Here is a 14,234-nt window from a genome sequence, read left to right on the forward strand (position 1 = left end):
ATCTAACGCACGATTTAGAACTTGCAGCTATTCGTTTACACTGAAGATTTGGTGACACCATTTGCACGACGAAAAATGCTAGATCTTTACACATCATAAATGCTTCAAGTATTTAATGTAACAAAAAGAATTGAATTTGAGAAAGTGTAGATGGCTTGAGCTACTGAAAGACTATGACTTGATCATTAATTATCATCCGGGTAAAGCGAATGTAGTTTCTGATGCATTGAGTAGAAAGTCTCAGTTTGCTTTGCGAGCGTTGAATACGCGATTGACATTTTTTGATGATGGTTCGGTCTTAGCTGAGTTGAAAGCTAGACCGATTTTTTTACAACAGATTTACGAGGCTCAAAAGTGCGATGATGTGTTATCAACTAAACGAAAAAAGAGTGAGTCAACTCCTGATTCAAATTTTTAAATTGGATTCGACGATTGTTTATACTTCAAAGGTAGAATTTGTGTTTCGATGAATTAAGATCTTGTTTAAAAGATGTTGTACGAATCTTATAATAGCAGTATGTCTATTCATCCTGGTAGCAACAAAATGTACAGTGATTTGAAACAAATGTACTCGTGGCCGGGTATGAAACGAGAGATTTTTGAGTGTGTATCGAGATGTTTAGTATGTCAACAAGCTAAAGCTGAACATCAAACACCTTCTGGTCTGTTACAGCCAATTATGATACCGGAATGGAAATGGGAGCGTGTCATGATGAATTTTGTATCGGGATTGTCTTTGTCTCCGAGAAAGAATGATGCAATTTGGATTGTCACTGATCATCTGACAAAGTTTGCACATTTTATTCCAGTGCATACAGATTATTCTCTTGAGAGATTAGCCAAACTTTATGTTACTCAGATTGTCAGATTGCACGGGGTGTCTGTTTCCATTATTTCTGACAGAGATTCGTGGCTTACATCACAACTTTGGAGTAAATTACATTAGGCTCTAGGTACGCTTTTGCATTTTTGCACTGCATTTCTTCCTCAGACCGATGGTTAGTTCAAGCGAGTGATTTAGATACTCAAGGATATGCTTCGATGTTGTGTTTTAGAGTTCGAAGGCAACTGGGAGAAATATTTACCATTAGTTGAATTTGCGTACAATAACAGTTATCAATCGAGTATAAAGATGGCACCGTACGAAGCTTTGTATGGTCGTAAATGCTGAAGTCCATTGTATTGGACTAAGTTCAGTGAGAAATAGATTCACGAGGTTGATTTGATTTAAGAGACTGATGAAAAAGTAAACGTAATCTGAGATAGTCTAAAAACATCTTCAGATCGACAAAAATCATATGCAGATTTAAAATGTAAAGACATTAAATTTCAAGTAGGCAATAAAGTGTTCTTGAAAGTATCGCCCTGGAAGAAAGTTCTTCGTTTCGGTCGTAAAGGAAACCATCTCCGTGATTTATCGGGCCATATGAAATTACCGAAAGAATCAGGCCAGTAGCATATCGTTTAGATTTGCCATTAGAGTTAGAAAAGATTCATAATTTGTTTTACATATTTGCGTTACGGCGGTACTGATCAAACCCTTCGCGTGTTATCTCACTAGTGGATGTCGAGATTCAGCCTGATATATCGTATAGCGAAGAACTCATCAAAATCTTAGCTTGAGAGATTAAAGAATTGATAAATAAAAGAATAGTTTTAGTTAAAGTTCTTTGGCAAAGACATGGGATAGAGGAGGCCACCTAGGAACCGAAAGAAGCTATGAGAAAACACTATTTGAATCTCTTTTCTAGTAAGATTTTCAAGGATAAAAATTTCTTTAGGAGAAGAGTTGTAACAACCTATTTTTAGTGGAACCAGAATAGTGGTTTGGGACCACAAATTTGACATGAAAATATTTATTTTATTATTATTTTAATATCTACAGCATGTTAGTATTATCATATAAAAATTTTGTTACGGAATTTTATCATTTGCAAGCTTAATTTGATAAAAGGACTAAATTGTAAAAGGTGTAAACATTGAGTTCTATAAGCTAAATGGAAATGGCTATATTTTTAAATGGTTGAAGGTTTGAGGTGGTAAATAGACCATTAATATGTTGAGTGGACTTCTATGGACATCTTTATATGATTTTAAAGGTTAATTACAAGGTTATTTAAGTAATTTAATAATTAAAGTATAGTAAAATAAACAAAAAAGGCCATCATCTTTGTTGTTATCCTTGACCGAAATTAACCTAAAAAAATACCATTTTTATCACCTCAAGCATTCGACTATCTCTCTCCCTTGCGTGTAAGTGTATTTGTAAAAATGTTAATACATTAGGGTTTTTCCATGGATGTATACATGTCGTTTGTGATGTTTGATGGAAGAAAATGAACCTTTGTTGTTAGATAAACAACTTTTGTAAAGTGAATATTGTTGAAAATGTCAATTAGGGATTAAACTGAAAAATGTAAAATATTCATGGTGAAAATTGTGAAATAATGAATTGCATGAGTTGATAGGGACCTATATGGAATTCGACTAGCAAGGGTTAGTGATGAAATTGCATGAATTTCACTTTACGAACATAGGGACTAAATTGTAAGGAAATAAAAACATTAGGGGTAAAAGCATAATTTTTCAAAAATCTGATTTTTGTATTGAATTGATTTGAATGATTATTGATTGGATTAAATTTGATTATTTAGATCAAGTTAAGCATTGTACGAATTTAAATCGAGGGAAAGAAAAAGTGCCGAACTAGTCGATCTAATTTATTCGTTTCTAATCGAGGTAAGTTCGTACATTTAAATATCATTTTTAATGTATTTCATTTAAATGCTATTATATTTTTTCCTATCATGTTACAACGGAAAAATCCGATGACGTTCGACAACTATCGAGCCCCGTTTGAACCTTAGGAATATATAGGATACAAATTACATGTCATTGGGGTTACCGTGTTTTGGCTGCTGGTCTTGAATGTCTTACTGGTGGCTGAGTTTTGGCATATGTTGCGGATGCTTGACAGCTTATGTGAGCAGCACCGTGTAGCTACACTCCAACCAACAGCTTGTGTGAGCAGACCCATTTGTGGCTCTGAAGAGAGCATCTATGTAAAGGAAAAAGGAAAGTAATGGTTCGACCATATGTTAGCACACATTGTGTGAGATTCTTGCATATCCGATATTATTATAAGTAGTTCAACAGGCATATAAAGGGAAGGAGCGGTAAGTGTTCCATTAGAAATGTCATGAAAATTTGGAAAGTTATGAGTTGATGATTAAAGTGTGTATAGCCATGTTCATGAAAGGTATGAATGATTATATGATATATTCATGAAAGCTATTTTAGCATGTGGTGATTTTTGCTAAGTTATGTGTTTAATCACTAACTTGAGTTATTGTTGATGTTAAGGCTTGTGCCAAGCTATGTTGTATTAATTCCTAATTATTTTTAAGCTTATGTATTGATATTGTAAGCATTGTTATGATTTACGAACTTACTAAGCATTATATGCTTACTTTGTGTTCTTTTCTATATTTTATAGTTCATCGGAAGCTTGTTCGGGTTGTAAGCTCGTCAAAGACCTATGACACTATCCATCAAAAATATCTGTAGATTTCGATATTTTTGAGTCATATTTATAATGAAATGTATAGGTGTTTTGTGCTTGATGATATAACCATTATGTTTGGTTTGTAAATATGGTATTTTGTTTGATGAAATAGTTATCATGTGACATGTGAATATGTGGTTTAATGATTGATGATATTAAGCATTTTGGTTCTTTTATGGTTAATATTGAAATGGTTTAGTGATGATAAGTTTTGAATAGCCAAATTGGTATATTTCAGTGTGAATATGGCATGTGAACATTGTGGTATGTTTTGGTATGGTTTTCGTTGCAAAAGTTGGATGGTTTATGGCTAAACTATCCGAATGTATAAAAATGTTTGATTGTTGTGATTGAGGTGCCTTTTGGGCATATTGGTTATATAAGCCAATACCGTGATGATCTTACTTGATTATGCATGTGTTAGGTACATTTTGAATGCTTGAAAATAGCTGCAAATGGCTTGTGTATGTGATCATGTCTTGGATGAGGGAAATGGCTTGAAATGGCCTATTTCTTGTCTACATGGCCTAAGACACAGGCGTGTGTCTCAGACGTGTGTGATACATGGCCATATGACATAGCAATGTGTTCCCTATAGGTTTCAAAGGGTTACAAGTTAGGCTGTTACACGTCCTAGCACACAGCCTGGCACATGGGCGTGTGAGTCCATTTCGAGAGTTACACGACCTGGCAAACAGGCATGTGGCTTGGCCGTGTGACCCAAGTCAGAGAGTTACACGGGCAGGGACAAGGGCTGGGACACGACTGTGTGCCCTTACTTCGAATCTCCACATGGCGCCTGAGTCACGGGCATGTTCTCAGCTGTGTGAGTCAGATGGCTACACGACCTTGTAACCCCTATAGTATGAAAAATTCTATCTTTTTCCATGTAATTCTGTATGTTTCTGATTTAGTCCTAAATAATTTCTAATTTGATTTTAAGGCCTCGAGGGCTCAAATAAGGGATGATATGCATGTGTTTGATTGTAACATAACGTGTTCTATATAATGGTTGTAATTGAATGTTGTAAGTTAAAAGTTTTCGATAATGCTCCGTAACCCTACTCCAATGACGGATACGGGTTAGGGCTGTTACAGGTACAATTTACATGCTTTTCTATCTTTGAGAATCTCCATCCTAAGTATCTTTTTTGCTGCTCCAAAATCCTACATCTCAGATTCTTTACTAAGCTGGGTTTTGACCTTTCTTATCTCTCCTTTATCTTTCGCTACTATCAACATGTCATCAACATAGAGATGTAGATACACAATAGAACCATCATTATTTTTCTTAAAATAAACCCAACTGTCAAAGATGATTCTTTCGAAATCATGTGTAGTTACAAAAGAATCAAACATCTTGTACCACTGCCTTGGTGATTATTTCAAGTCATAAAGGGACTTCTTCAGCAAGCAAATATAATCCGCCTTTTCTGATACTGTAAAACCTTCTGGTTGTTGTATGTAAATATTTACCTGAAGTTCTCAATGCAAGAACATTTTTTTTACATCTAACTGCTCAAGCTCCAAATCATACATGGCCACAATAACAAGCAAGGTTCGAATCGAACTATGCTTCCCAACTGGAGAAAGCACATCGTGAAGTCTACACATGGAATTTGACTGTAACCTTTTGCAACAAGCCGTGCTTTATATCTAGGTTCTTCAACTCCTGGAGTTCCTTATTTATTTTTTGAACACCCATTTGCAATGACAACCTCTTTACCTTTAGAAAGCTTCACTAGACCCCATGTTTTGTTCTTATGGAGTGGTTCTATCGCTTCTTGCGTGGCAATCATTCACTTTTCTGCATCTTCACAAATAACTACTTCGGAATAAGTAGATGGCTCTTGATTTGCATCTATATCTTCAGCCACATTTAAAGCATAAACAACTAGATCAGTCTTGGTGTACCTTTTTGGAGGTTTAATTTCTCTTCTGGGTCTATTCTTGGCAATAGAATATTATGGTGTTGATTGTGGTGAAGAAGCAACTCTACTTTGAGTTTCTGTTTTAACTTGAGAAGTAGACTCTATTGTAGATCCTGGATTAATTTGAAGCTCCACCTACTTTTGCTGGTCTTTATTGGAAGAACATTTAATAGATAAGTTAGGTAGCATAGCAGTTTCATAAAAAATAACATCTCTGCTAATCACAACTTTTCTATTTTCAGGACACCATAACTGATACCCTTTAACACCAGCCTTATAACCAAGAAAAACATATTGAATGGATCTAGGTTCCAATTTCCCGTTATTAACATGAGCATACGTAGGACATCAAAAAATCTTCAAATTACAATAATAAGCAAGATTACCAGACCATACCTCTTCTGAAGTCCTTTTCTCAATGACAATAGACAAAGACCGATTAATTAAAAAACATGTAGTAGAGGCCGCTTAAGCCCAAAATGAATTCAGTAATCAAGAATTTGACAACATACATCGAACCTTTTCTATGATTGTTCTATTCATCCTTTCCGCAATGCTTTTCCTATGAAGTATGACGAACTGTCAAGTGTCTCACGATTCCATCTGATTTGCATATTTCATTAAACTCATCAAAACAGAATTCCAAGGCATTATCTGTAAGGAGGTGTTTTATCTATTTTCCTGTCTACTTCTCAATCATAGTTTTTCAAACCTTAAACACGGAAAACACATCACTTTTCTGATTCAGGAAAAATGCCCAAACTTTTCTAGAAAACTCATTAATAATCATTAGCATAATTAGCAGCACTCCTCGAAGACACTCTGGATAGTCCCCAAAAGTTAGAATGAATATAATCTAGTGTTCCCTTCATGTTATGGATTCCTCTGGTGAATCAAACTCTCTTTTACTTCCCAAAAACCCCATGCTCAAAGAACTTCAGTTTACTAATGCCTTGCCAATCAAGAAGTCCTCTTTTGCTTAATTCTGACTCATATGCCCTAGACGCATATGCTAAAGCCTAATAACATCATTATGTAACCAGGAAGAGGAAGCGACTATTGCATCACCAGTAACAGTAGAACCTTGCAAAACATATAACTTGGTAGTCTTTCTCTGCCCTTTCATCACAACGAGGGAACCCTTGCTAATCTTCATAACCCTATTTTCAACTGTGTACTTGTGCCTTTTTGAATCAAGTGTACTCAACGAAATCAAATTCGACTTCAATTCTGGTACATGTCGTATGCCACTAAGTGTTCTGATGACTCTATCGAACATCTTAATTTTGATCGTGTCAATACCTGCAATTTTACATGAAGTGTTATTTTTCATCAAAACAACATCTTTAGACACTATTCCATACATTTTAAACCAATCTTGTTTAGGACTCATATGGAAGGTGCAACCAGAATTGAGGATCCACTCCTCACTCAGTTTAGAGTTGTCAACAGAAGCAACTAGGTGTTTACTATCACTGTAGCATCTACAACATTAGCTTCACTCGATTATTTTGATTGTTTTCTCTTTTGATTCGCAGCTTCTCTTTTGATCTGGTTCTGCAACTTATAGCACTCAGATTTAATTTGCCCTTTCTTCTTGCAGAAGTTACAGGTTTTACCTCTGCTTGAAGATCCTGATCTACTCTTAGATTTACTACGTGGATTTCATTCTTGTGCCCTCCCACGATTATCATCAGTATTTCTTTCTTTTCTCTAAGATGTTACATCTTGTCGTACGGTGTTAAGGAAGCATAGACTTCATCAACTGTGAGAGATCTGTGGCTATACAAATTTATATCTCTAAAGGTTGAATGGGACGGGGGTAACAAAAAAAGTAGAATTAACCCTAAATCTTCTTTATCATAAAAAGAATTTTTTTAAACACAGTTAGGTGTTCGTGCACAAACACACCTTCCTCCGAATGATAAGCTTAAAGACGCTACTTCATATGTAACTTGCTAGTTAGGGTTTTTGACATGCATAGCTGCTACAGCTTCGCCCATAATGCAGTGACGGTCTTCTCCTTTATCACCTCCTGTAGAATTTTTTAAACAAATGTAGATATAATTACGGTAAAACCTTTTGATCTTTACGCCTCTTCTCTTCCTTCGTCAATGTTGAAGGCATCTTATCTATCCCTATCAGGGCATCCTCGAAATCCATTCGTGCAAGAATTGTCTGCATCTTTATCTACCTCAACATGAATCTGGTGTTGTGATCCAATAGCAGAATATCATACTTCAATGTCACCATTATCGTGATTGAGACAAGCAACTCGAAAAGCTTTGATACCTACATGTAGAAACTAATGTCGATAATGGCAATATTGAATGATCGTAAAGAAATAAGAAAAAGAAAAATAAAACACACATATTTTACATGAAAAACCCTTTCAGGAAAAACCATGATAGAGGAGAAGAAAATTCACTACTGTCGAATTTGAATGATACAAGATGAGTTTAGATTACATCTATTTATAGGTTGAAAAACATTATTCTAATCAATGTAAAATAAATTAAGTATAGTTCTATATGGATTTTACTTTTATTTTATTTTACCACCGTATGTTATTTTAATAAGGATTCGAGTCACTCAACTCTAATAGTATTAGAGTTCAAGGCATGGTTAAAAGAAATCGAGTAATTAGAATTTGAACTGCCTCTATTTTTCAACTGTAAATGTTATACTCTTGTATATCTTTTGATGGAGCCCTATTTTTGACTTACTTTGACTTGTTTGCTTTCTAATACATTGAACTAGCATGTTTGAATGTTAAAATTGTAAGTCACTTAGACATCTAGCTAGAATTAGTTGTTTAGAAAATTTTCCTATTGTCATTGTTTTGACCCAAGCTCGTGTACAAAGCATGCTTAAGTACATTGGTTTTAGTTATGTGTTTTCTTTTCCTTTTATTTTTTTATTTATTTTTATCTCTTTTATTTTTCTTTTCTTTTTCCATCTGCTTGAGAACAAGCAACGACTTAAGCGTAGGGGTATTTGACCTGCCGCAAATTGTAGTGGCAAATGAAGTACTTTTTTACCCTTAACGTGCTTATTTTCAAGCCATTTTTCTATCGTTTATTGCATTTTCAATTTTATTAGTCTAGATTCAAATTGTTGCAAAATATATATTTTCAAGCTCCGGAATCACGTTAATATATTTATTCATGAGCAATTTCTTTATCCTATTCTATTATTCTTTTATTTATACTTCATTAACTCGATTAATTAACTATTCAACGAATATTGAGATAAAATCTTGTGCTTTATTTATATCTTGCATGTTTTGGTTATGAAACTGGTTAATTAATTGAGTTGGTGTTTATCTGAAATTAAGTGTTTATTCAAGAGTACTTAGTATATTAAGAAATGGCACCCCAAATAGAACAACTAGATAGGTGAGACCGGAAGGGTATCCTTTCGAGTATAAACTTGTGCCAAGCGGTGAGACCTAACGGAGAATTGTATGCCTAGGAAGAGACCAGAAGGGTGACGTAGATGGTAGTCCTTAGTAAAGAGGAGACTTGGAAGGTATTCGAGCTAAGGGTGATAAAGACTCAATTAAGGATAATTAATGGTTTAATTATATAATTAAGGATTTAATCAATCATAGGTCGAGAGCTGGCATCGTTGACACTAGGAATAGGAAATTTTATTAGGTTAGTCTAAGTTAAGTAATTTAATTTGTTTAATTAATAATTTAATTCTGAATCAACATTAGTAACTCGTGACTCAATTATATTTGTAATTATTCTTTTTAATTAATTTAATAATAAATTTTTCCAATCTGCAATCCATTGCATACGATCCTCAGAATACTTACCGGAGTCCTATTGTAACACAAAACTATATTACAATTTGACCTGCTTGCTTGTAGATATTGCACTTCATTCTTTATGATTTAGTTGCACGATTTTTACTGTAAACATTCGAACTTTTGGAGTCAGTCACGAGCCATACAAAGGAGCCCACGACCAAGGCACAATTTGATTCCTCTTGTTCAATGGGGGTCATTTAGCCTGGCAGAACTGACCTAATGCTTGGAAAAGACTCAAGGCCCATGTACCTGAGTCCTAGTTAATTGAAACATCCAGTAAATTGTATTTTTACCATGATAATTATTGCAAATTCTAAAAGATAAATATTTATAGAATTTAAATGCCTTAGAACTCTGCTAGTGTAGATGGAAACTAATCTCAACCATTGATATAATTTGACCTATACCATTGGATATGGGGGAGCTCAACTATAAATAGAGGCCTCCACCTTCATTTGTAACATTTTCATTAATCCCATTTGTAGTTAAAAAATATATTTGAGAGAATTTAATCAAATGCTTGATGGGATTTGTTTTCTTGTGACTTTTTCATTCCTCTCGTTGCTCTTTCATTCTGAGTTTGCTTCTATTATAGTTTTTAGTGCCTTAGAGAATTTTGGGAAGAGTTATCACTTTTTGAGTGCTAGGACTTAAGCAGATTTAAAGCAAAAAATCACCTTAAGTCATGTAGTTTGCCAAACATAAGTTCTAGCCCCATGATAGTTGGTATCTGACCCAATGTTCGAAGGTGTTAGTTAAGATGTCAAAAGAATTAGACGAGTAGGTTGAACCAACAGAAACCTGTAAAAGGGCTAGGAAAGCTAGTCGATTTAGGGATATGCTGTCAGCTTTAGATGGAAGGGTGATCTAACTTGAGGGCTACATGGGTGATGTGAAAGAAACCCTTGATGAAGTTACTTGGCGTGCCATAAAACTAGAATCGAGATAAGATTAGCTCACGGAACAAATGGCAGAGGCACTTAGGAATAATATGGATTTGATGAAAGGGGTCATCAACCGCTATGAGCGAGTTGACTGAAAATAAAAATTCTCTTAAGGCTATAGTGTTGACCTTGAAGGAAAAAATTGAGGTGCTTAAGGGGGACCTTAGTAACTATAAAGAGTTCAACAAGGCGAGGTTTGTGAAGGATGGGAACAACTTCTTGTGGGGAGTGGAGTAATACTTTTCGTGCCAAAGGCATCATGGATGATGCTACCAAGGTAAATATTATTACAATATATTTTATTAATGTCACTTTGTTATGGTGATGGTGTAGGTCAACAAATGAGAAGCGAAGTGGAACTACCATCGAAACTTGAGAGGATTTTCAGAGTGAATTCAAAAGGTAATTTTACCCGAAGTATGTCAAGGATGAAACTCGGGCTAAGTTGAGTTGGGATACACAACAAGGCACATTTAGGGAGTATGTGTGACAGTTCAGTGAACTCATGCTTCAACTTTTGATCTGGGTGAGAAATAGACCTTCTCTTTCATGGATACGTTGAAGCCGTGGACAAAAAAAGAATTACAGCATCAAGGGGTCTAGGAACTTACCAAAGCTATGACTACATCAGAGCTGCTGATGGAGTTTAGTGGTCGAAAGATGGTAAATTCTAAGTCCTCCAAGCCCAAATCCAAAGCAAAGGGCAATAGTGGGGAAGAAAAAGACAAATTTACCAATAATGGAGATGGTAAGACCTAGTCTATGAGAGCTAAGCCTGACAAGCTATGGGAGAAGAAGAAGGAAAATAGATCAGTGAGATGCTTCCATTATGAAGGTCCACATATTGTGAGAGACTATCCAAAATGATCATTGGTTTCTGTCATGAAGGGGAATGATGGGATAGAAAAGGGCTAATAAGGTTTGGTTCTATCTTGAGTTGTGTCAAAGCCAAGAAGGGTCATAAGCGAAAGGGGTTGATGTTTGTAGACATGATTGTGGCAGGCAAAAGATTGAAAGCCCTTTTTGACATGGGTGCTTCAGATCTATTCATGTCTGAACTGACTGCCTAGACTCTTGGTCTCAAGGTTGAGAAAGAACTTGGGTGGATCAGGATAGTGAATTCTAAAAGGGTTTTGACAATTGGTGTTGCAAAAGAAGTTGAACTCCAACTTGGTAGTTGGACCAGAAAGGAAAGTATCGAGGTAATACCACTTGATGATTATGACTTTGTGGTTGGATTAAAATTCATTGACTGGATAATGCACTCCTTGTTCCTTTTGCTGATTGCATGTGCATTGTAGACCTGTGCCACCAATGTGTGGTGCCAATTAAATAAGACGAGGGTGTGAAAGCCAAGGTACTACCATTGATCCAATTTGCTAACGGGGTACATAGAGATGAAGTTTCATACTTAGCAACCTTGAAAGCCAACAAATTTTTTGAGCCCATTGGTGAAATTTTGAAAATGGTGAAGCCTACAGAGTTGATGCCCAATACTGAGCTACCGACTAGGGCCTAATATCAAATGTGTCCACCAGAGTTAGAACCATTGCAGAAAAAGTTGAAGAAGCTTTTAGATGTTGGGTTCAATAGACCATTTCAAACCTCGTTTGGTGCACCAATTTTTTCTCACAGAAAGAAAAATGGGTCATTAAGATTGTGCATTCATTATCAAGCATTGAACAAAATCATTATGAAGAACAAGTACCCAATTCCTCTAATTTTAGATTTAATTGATCACCTTAGTAGTGCAAGGTGGTTTACCAAGTTGGATTTGCAATCGGGGTACCATCAAGTTAGATTAGCCGAAGGGGACAAGTCAAAAATAGCTTGCGTGATGTGTTATGGCTCATATAAGATCTTGGTTATGCCTTTCAGACTGACTAGTTCTCGAATGACATTTTGCACCTTGATGAATAAGGTACTTCAATCTTTTCTAGATTATTTTGTGGTTGTTTACCTTGACGATATTGTGGTGTACAAAAAGTCATTGAGGAGCATGTGGAGCATTTGAGGGAAGTGCTCTAAGACTTGTGTGAGAATGAGCTTTACCCCAATGAGGAGAAATGCTCATTCGCTTAACGCGATGTGCCATTCTTAGGCCATATTATGGGAGGTGGCAAAATTTGGATGGATAGGGGCAAATTTTTGGTAATTACTGACTGAAAGGCACCAATCAAGGTAACCGAGTTTTGGGCTTTCCTTGGGTTGACAAACTATTATTGATGCTTCATTGAAGGCTACTCCAAAATCACTACACCCTTGATAGATCTATTGAATAAGGGTAAGGTGTAAAACTGGAACGAACAGTGTCAAAATGCCTTTCACCAAGTGAAACAGGTGATGACCAAAGAGCCCGTGCTTGCCTTATTGAATTATACTAAATCGTATGTGGTACATACATACAAATCAAACTATGTCATTTGGAGAGTATTGATGCAGAATGGTAATCCAGTCGCTTTCGAGAGTCAAAAGCTTAACGATACTGGGAAGTCATTAATATGAGAAATTGCACTAGGAAGTCATTAAAAAGTGTCATGACTTGAGATGGACTAACCATTTAGGTATGCATCGCATGTTGGTTTTTTTAGCGGACCAATATTATTGGCCCCAAATGGGTAATAATGTTAGGACTTCTGTGAAGAGTTTTCTCGTGTGCCAACAAGACAATGTGGAGTTAAAATTGTCAACCAATTTATTGCAGCCTTTTCCCATTCTGGAACGTCCATGGAAAAGTGTATCCATAGATTTTATTATTAGTTTTCATGAATTTTATGGGTTTGCGAGTATAGTTGTTCTTGTTGATAGATTTTCCAAGTATGGAACCTTCATTACAACAATTAAGGAGTGCCCTATTGAGGAGGCAGCTCATTTATTACTTACACATGTAGTAAAATACTAGAGAGTGCCATAGTCTATTGTTAGCAATCGAGACAACAGTTCAAAGGTCTGTTTAGGATAGAGTTTCTCAAGTTGATGGTGTTAAACTTGAACTTTTCCACTAGCATGCTTCTGTAAACTGATGGGCAAACCTATAGAGTAAATGCTTTATTGGAGATGTATCTTTGGCATTATGTGCGTGGAACAAAGAGGGAGTAGCCAAAGTTATTGGATGTGGCCTAAATTTCTTATAACTTGCAACAGAGTGGGGGTACGAATTAGAGTCCGTTTGAGATAGTGACAAGGCAACATTGTAACACTCATTACCCGTATCCGTAGGTGGATTAGGGTTATGAGATGCTACCACACATAGCAGAATAGAATCATACTATATCAATGTAAAAGTTTTAAGGGGGAGAGAAATGTAATACCCCGAAAATCTTTACAGTAAGATATTATCTTTGATATAATAAAATAAGAAAATAAAGCGTCAAAAAGGGGAAATTTTGGAGTTATGTCAACATTGGGTCGTATATTATGACATATTAGTTCAAGAAAGGATTAAATCGTAAAAGTGAGAAAAGTTTTGTTGCCCAAGAGTAAATACTCAAAAATTAAGGGGTTAAAGTGTAAATATGAAAAGTTGAAGGACCAATGGTGTAAATATTTTAAGGGTAGAATGATCTAGAAACTAAGAAAAATGGATGGATTAGGACCAAATTGAAAAAGGTGAATAAGTTTGAGGGACTAAATCACAATTTTACCAAATTAAGTGATGACTCAAGATGGAATTTTAAAAGATCATGAAGGGCAAAATGGTCAATTAGAAGAGAGAGAAATCTAGAAGATAATGATGATGTTGGAGATATTTTAGATTAATTAAATAAATAAATATTAGTTTATTAATATTTTGATTTGATTTTTAAATGATATGTTATTATTTTATTATTTTAATATTTAGTATATATATGTATGTGGAAAGAAAGATGAGAAGGATCAAACCCACCATCTTTTCCATGCAATTCACGTTAGAAGAGAAGAGAAGAAAGAAAGTTTTACTTTCTTTACAATTTAGTCCTTCCGAAAAAATTCATCAT

The sequence above is a fragment of the Gossypium raimondii genome, chromosome 1 (genome assembly GCF_025698545.1).
Source record: "Gossypium raimondii isolate GPD5lz chromosome 1, ASM2569854v1, whole genome shotgun sequence".
NCBI lineage: Eukaryota > Viridiplantae > Streptophyta > Magnoliopsida > Malvales > Malvaceae > Gossypium > Gossypium raimondii.